At 32.7% G+C, this 6,884-nt stretch overlaps 1 long non-coding RNA gene across 1 annotated transcript; it reads left to right on the top strand.

Annotated features, from left to right (window-relative positions):
- The first annotated feature begins 1,977 nt into the window (after positions 1–1,977).
- On the top strand, positions 1,978–6,104 carry LOC107962929 (uncharacterized). Its single transcript, XR_001701824.2, has 3 exons — positions 1,978–2,298; positions 2,383–2,577; positions 3,389–6,104. It is a non-coding gene; the product is annotated as an uncharacterized lncRNA (long non-coding RNA).
- Positions 6,105–6,884: the final 780 nt, after the last annotated feature.

Genomic DNA, 6,884 nt, shown 5'->3' with positions numbered 1-6,884 from the left:
TTAAGATAAATATTAGGATTATTTAATTTTAGAATTTTATTTTAATTATCTTTAATTATCTTTAATTAAATGTTTTTATCTTTTTAGAATTTAAGTTCAATTAGACTATCTCCCTAGCACTATAAATAGAGGGTGAAGTAACTCTATTTGGGGTTCATCTTTTCTGTAAACACTCTCCCCCTAAAAGTCTTTTGTTCTTTCCATATTTTTTTCTTTTAATAAAATTTCTTTTTCCATAATTTTATTTTCTTTTCCATCATTATCATGAGCCACTAAAATCCTTCTAGCCAAAAGTTGTTAATATTTCCCCAAAAAGGGTTCTTGAGGCCTAGAATCCGTACTTAGCCTTCTCGCCAAGTATTCATCGTTTCTCCGAACTACGGGCTGACGTTTATGTCCATGGCCCTTAAGAAGTAAGCTTTTCAGCATATGCAAAGGCGACTGCTTTGTATGTTTTGGAAGGATTGCATAGTCGGTTCGTTAACTTACTACGTCAGAGGTTGGCGAGCCAAAGAGACAAAATGGCGTGGGATTCGCCATTGAGAAGCGTTGATCTAGCATAGATTACTGGCTAGAGTCAAGTTCCCTAAAAATCGTAAGTCTAATCTTTGGAGCTAGTGGTCGTAGGTGTCCTCTTCCACTATAACTGGCTTACTTGAGTCGAGAAGGATCATCCAAAAGCCAAGGATTGAGCCCAAGGCGGAATGAGACAACTGGAGGCTGGAACTTTCCCATAAGAATTTCTTTTCTCTTAAAACTCTTTATTATTTTTATTATTTTCGTAATCATAATTTCAGTAAACTTTAAATTCTGTTTTTATTTTATTTTTCGCTTCCAAAATCAATTCTTAAATTCTGTTTTTTTTCCAAGAACGCAGGTTTTCTTGAGAACGATTCTACCCAGGATTTCAAGAAACAAGCATTCGTATAATCCGGTCTCTGAGGATTCGACCCTACTTCCCATTTACTATTTCTTTTTCGTTATTTTACAGGGAATAGAATATTTTTGTTGCTCTCAACGACGCATCACACATCTAGCTAGTAAAATAAAACTTTTTCCTTTTATGCGATTTAGTCATTTTTCATAATTGAGCTCACAATCGTTAAAATTAATTCAGGAAAATTTTTATGCACTTATATAATCATGCTATAACACTAAAATAATAATAAAATAAATTTTTTAACTTTGAGTTTATGGTCTCGAAACAACTATTTCGACTAGGCCTAAAATTGAGCTGTTACAAATTAACTCTTTTTTAAATTAGACAAATGAAAAGATTAAATTATTGAAATTAAAAGCAACTGAATCCTTAAATTGGTTTAGGGTTGAAATGAAGAATAGTTGAGGAAGGTGTGAAAATATCTGAAAATTAAGGCCAGGCTAGCTTTGTTGACTTAAGAAGGAGGTAGTTTCCCAAAATGAAATTGGTTGTTTATCACATGTAAGAAAAGAGAAATTTGTGTTTATGATTAATGATTTCCCTTTAATTTTCATATAATTATAACATTGGAACCTAAAAATATTTTGGAAATATTGCTTGAAATTGCCTAAAAATATTGAAGTAAGGCCGCTTTAGATTACGATAATCATAGTAGCTGCTCTTTAATTCAACAGATTTTGATCGCTGACACTTTCGCTCCACTGTAATGCTGTGGATTTTAGTTTTCGTTTAGTTTTTAATAATTTATTTAAGGATAAATTATAAAAATAATCAATTTTGTTTGCTTTAGGTTATATTTTAGTCAACTATGTTTGAAATGTTACGTTTTAGTTACTTGTGTTATTTTGTTACAAAGTGATCATTCTATTGTTAAGTTTCGTTATCTCCCTCATGGTAATTATATATGGCAGTCCAACTAGATTTTAAGTGCTAAATTGAATTTTTAAATAGGATGAGAATATATTTTTAATTAAATAAATTTCATGAAAAGGTAAAAATGGAGTCGATTAATCTCTTTCATTACCGAATATTCCCTACCTTTCCTCACCATCACATTCTTCCCACACAAATTCCCGCAAATCAACCAAATTCACTCAATCAATATCTCTAATCTATCTCTCTCTCTCTTTATCTTTTGTTTTGTTTTCTTCACCTTCTACATCAAACATCTTCTGTTGTTTGGCATAACTAAATCCTTGCCGAGAAAAATGATATCCCAATGGCAACTAGGTGCGAAGGTCCTAGTCTCCTCTGACAATCCCAATGTTTTGATTTTTGGATTATTATAGTTTGTGAAACCCTTGATGATATCAAGATGCATCTCTCTGACACCGAGTACGACCCTTATCTCCAAAACGGTAAGTCTCTTTCATGATCTTCAATTTAATTGCTTTTTTCAATTACAAATCTGGTTCTTTACTAACATTGTAAGGTATTTGCAGTAAATAATGTAGGTACAATAAATAAAAACGATAGAATTTGGGAGGTTCCTGTTGAAGAGTTTGAAATTATGATTGATGTTAATTTAAAAGGGATTGTAAATGTGTTACGCCATTTTATCTCGTTGATGCTTCCAAAAAGTCGAAGGGTTACTGTTAATATTTCTTCTGGATACGGGAAGATATGGTGCTGCTTTGGTAAATTCATGATTTTCATCTTGTACACATTTTTGTACATCTTGAATTGTTCTTTTTTAAATATCATGTTTAATACAGGAAATCATCCAAGGCATAGCTAAACAAAAATTCATAGTTGTTTACATGAAATGAAGAACCATTGTCATAAACAACAAAAATGAATTTATAAGCAGTTGAATGTTTTTTTTAAAGCTTTTAGAAGGAAGCATATAAAATCCTAGCTTCAAGGGGCACGGTTTTTTTTAACTCCTTGTGGTCGTTGCCTATCATGGTTGCCAAGTTGAGGAGTAGGGATGGCATTGGATAGTTAGATTCTAGTATTTGTAGATATCATATGTGCTTTTTGCAAATTTCAATATTGTGTATTTAGGTATGATAGTACTCTTTGTATAGAATTCAACCTTCGGATATTTATTATTTTAATCTATATTACTTATACATATAATGTATTTGGATATTTTAATGAGTCCTATATCTGAATCTACTTTACTTTTGTTGATAGGATATTGAATCCTAACTGAATCCATTTTGTTTTTGTGGATAGCAGATTTTGATATACAAATTGATTATCTACTTTACTTTTTAAAATTTGTTGTCTTGCTAAATTCAAATATTTTGGCAAATTTATATATTTGGAGGATAATATTATTTAATTTGGATTTTAAAGCAGTTACAGTGATTCATATATTACAAAAATTGTAGATATTTGATCTACTACCATCCTCAGTAGAGATCATATTTCATTTTTTTAAAATATGTTCTATCTTCGAAATTATTGAATGAAATTTGGAACATCCTTGTATCTCAATAGGTTGTACCATACTGTGCATCAAAATGGGCTGTTGAAGGTTTAAACAGAACATTAACAAATGAGATGCCTTGTGGATTTGCTGTTGTAGCACTTAGTCTTGGTGCGATAAATACCGAGATGCTCCAATCTTGCTTCGAAAATTCAGCCTTGGGATATCAGACACCTGATGCATCGTATGGTTTTTCCTTGGTTTATGTAGTTCTACATTTATGCCTTAATACCAATTTTATTAAATGATGCTCACATATGTTCCTCTTCGTTTTAAATGCATCAACAACCCATAAATTCTAATAGTTTTTGTAAAACTTATCTTTTAATTCAACTCATTAGAAGACAGGTCATTAAAGGTAGCTACAAAGATAGTAAATCTTATTGCAACAAACAATGGTGTGTCCCTCACCGTTTGATGAAAATACAGTTACCGTTTTTAGATTCAGTTCATCTCGTAGTTATGATCAAAGCCTTTGAACAATCAAATCACGAATTCCCTTGCATTGCATATGAACAAATTGTATCATTTATATCCGTCCCATTTCTTTAACTGTATGTCTCATTATTCGTTAGCATAAATTTCTTACATTACTTAGACATTGTAAGTGTAACATCTCGATTTTAAGTCTAGTCGGAACAGTGGTTTCGGGACGACAAATCCGACGTAGTAAAATTTATTTTTATTATATTTTTATGGTTTATAGTTTTATGGAACTATTCTGTGAAAATCTTGTTCAAAAATTTTAACGTTTGGGCACTCAATTTAGTTTTAAGGACTAAATTATAAAAAGTGCAAAACTTGAATTCTAGATGTTAAAGGTGTCCAATTGCTATGAGATTTTAAATTAGAGGTCCTTGTATGATAATTAGACTATTAGTTAAGTTTATGGATAAAAATGGACATGATTACGTGAAATTTTAAAGTAAGGTATTAAGGGCATTTTGGTCATTTGGTTATGAAATGAATTAAAAAGGGAAAATAAAGCTAAAATTTTTTCCATCTTCTTCACCATAGCTGAAATTTTCAAGCTCTCCACAGCTAGGGTTTGTTCAACTTTCAAGTTTGATTGTAAGTACATCCTAGCCCTGTTTTTAATTCTCTTTATGTTTTTGAAGTCATATTCACCCGATCTTTCTATTTCTAACATTGTTTTGAAGTAGGGTTCATATTTAAAATTTTACCCATGCATGACATGCATGTGTTTTGATGTTTTATGGTAGAAAATGAAAGTTTGATGTATAATAAACAACTTTTACTAGGTGATTTTTGATGAAAAAATGCATAAAAGGACCTATTTGTAAAAAAGTTGTAAAATGGGTAGTAAAAATCTGATTTAATGGAAACTGTGGGCTGATATGAGCATGTATACAGTTCGGCTAGGCTTGGGTTACCAAGAAATTGAACACATTTCATTTTATGAGCCTAGGGGCTAAAATGTAAAATGTCAAAAAGTTAAGGACAAAATGGTAATTATGTCTAGTATGCAAATTAATGTAAATGTATGTGTAAAATGATCAATTGATAGTCGAATTTACTTATATAGACTCGAAACAATCGATTATGAAACTAGATCGAGGAAAACGAAAGGTCTCGGAGTAGTTGCGTTCAAATACGAACCATTCTCAAGGTAAGTTCATGTAAATTAATTTGGTATTTTATTATGTTTTGATTGAATTGTGTGATTGAGATAATATATACGTAATGATACACACTATGAAATAATCATAAGATGGAAAACATGAATAAAATGTCATTGTCCCGGTTGAGCATTGTATTTCGATGGATTATAATAATTTCCTTGAATTGAACAAAAATAATATAGAAAGGATTTAGCCTGGACGGGTAATCCTGAGCTACACTCTCTTGAGAAAATGTTATGAAATGGATTTAGCCCGGACGAGTAATCCATAGTAGGCTCATTAGAGCTAACATTATCAAAGGGATTTAGCCTGGATTGGTAATCTTGAATAAGCTCTTGAGAGCGAATGCTAAAGACAAGATTTAGCTTGGACTAGTAATCTTGTTATATAAATATGACTTGAGAGTATGCTCTATGAATATGTGTTCAAGGAGTACTCTAGATGTAAATTGACAGACGATTGACATGTATACCTCAAGTATACTACCCGAGTCTCTATCGAGATTTACAATAGTTCAACGAAAAGAAATCTTGAAAAATGGAAATTGTGAAATGATATGAAAGTTTATATTATGGTGAGCTCATCTATGTTGGTTTGAATACTTCATGACGTATATGACTAACTTGTTTAATGAGCAACTGAATTTAGGTAACTTGTCAAAGTTATTGATGGAATAAATGCGTATGTATTTTTATCTGAATAATTATAACTGGTAAGTTTTCTTTCTATTACGCAAACTTACTAAGCATGAAAATGCTTATAGTGCTCATAAAGCTTGCGAAGGTTGGAGGATTCGGTCGGAGCAAGATCACACTATCCACAAATCTCCTTTTGGTATAGCTAAATGATTCATTTTGGTATAGTGTCATGTATAAGCTATTTGGAATAGATGAAGGCTTGTAAGTAATATTTTGTGACTTAACCATTAGAATGGCAAAGGATGTTCAAGTGGTGCATGTATGATGTTAATGTCCGTCCAAATTCTTAAGTGTCAAGTATGGTTGATGATACATTTTGTAAATAGGCATTGAAATTGTCGAACATTGGTTTAATTTTATATGCATATGATGACGTCTTTCATGGATGTGGAAATTGCATGGTATGAGTTAATAAGTATGTAAATGATGTGTGGATCCCTTGGTTGTGGCTGAATTGGTTGTATGTTTATACTTGGAATGGTATTACATGTTGTTGTAAAGGTTGTGCATGGAAGGGTGGCAAAAAGGCTTGGTAAATAGCCTTATTTTTGTCCACATGGGTAGATACACGGACACGTGTCTAGGCCGTGTGTGACACATGGCTTGCCTCATGAGTGTATGTTCTGGTCGTGTGTCCCTTACACCTTAATTGTTGCAAAATGGAATGCTCAGTATCGAGCACACAGGCAAAGACACGGGCATGTGTCTCAGTCGTGTGGATGGCACGACCTTGAACACGGGCGTGTGCCCTGGCCATGTGAAGTCTGTAACTATTTTATGAAAAATTCTGAAAATTTATTCAACCACACGGCCTAAGCACACGGGCATGTGCCTTGGCCGTGTGACTTCAATTTGTTAATGACATCATAAACAGAGAGTTACACGGGTTGGGGACACGGGCGTGTGTGACCACACGACCTGCTTACACAGGCGTGTCCCAAGCCACACGGGTGTGTGACCCCTATTTAGTGAAAATTTTCTAAGCGTTGTAAATTTTTCTAAAGTTCTCGGTTTAGTCCCGAACCACTTTCAATGTATGTTTTGAGTCTCGTAGGCTCGTTTTAGGGACAGAATGAATGTTAAGGAAAGTTTTAAATTTGATTGGAAATTCGTGTCTCGATTTTGAATGTTTGTTTAAATTTAAGTCCGTTAATGCCTCGTGCCCT

The sequence above is a fragment of the Gossypium hirsutum genome, chromosome A06 (genome assembly GCF_007990345.1).
Source record: "Gossypium hirsutum isolate 1008001.06 chromosome A06, Gossypium_hirsutum_v2.1, whole genome shotgun sequence".
In the NCBI taxonomy this organism is placed as follows: Eukaryota; Viridiplantae; Streptophyta; class Magnoliopsida; order Malvales; family Malvaceae; genus Gossypium; species Gossypium hirsutum.
This window is presented reverse-complemented; position numbering and strand designations above follow the sequence as displayed.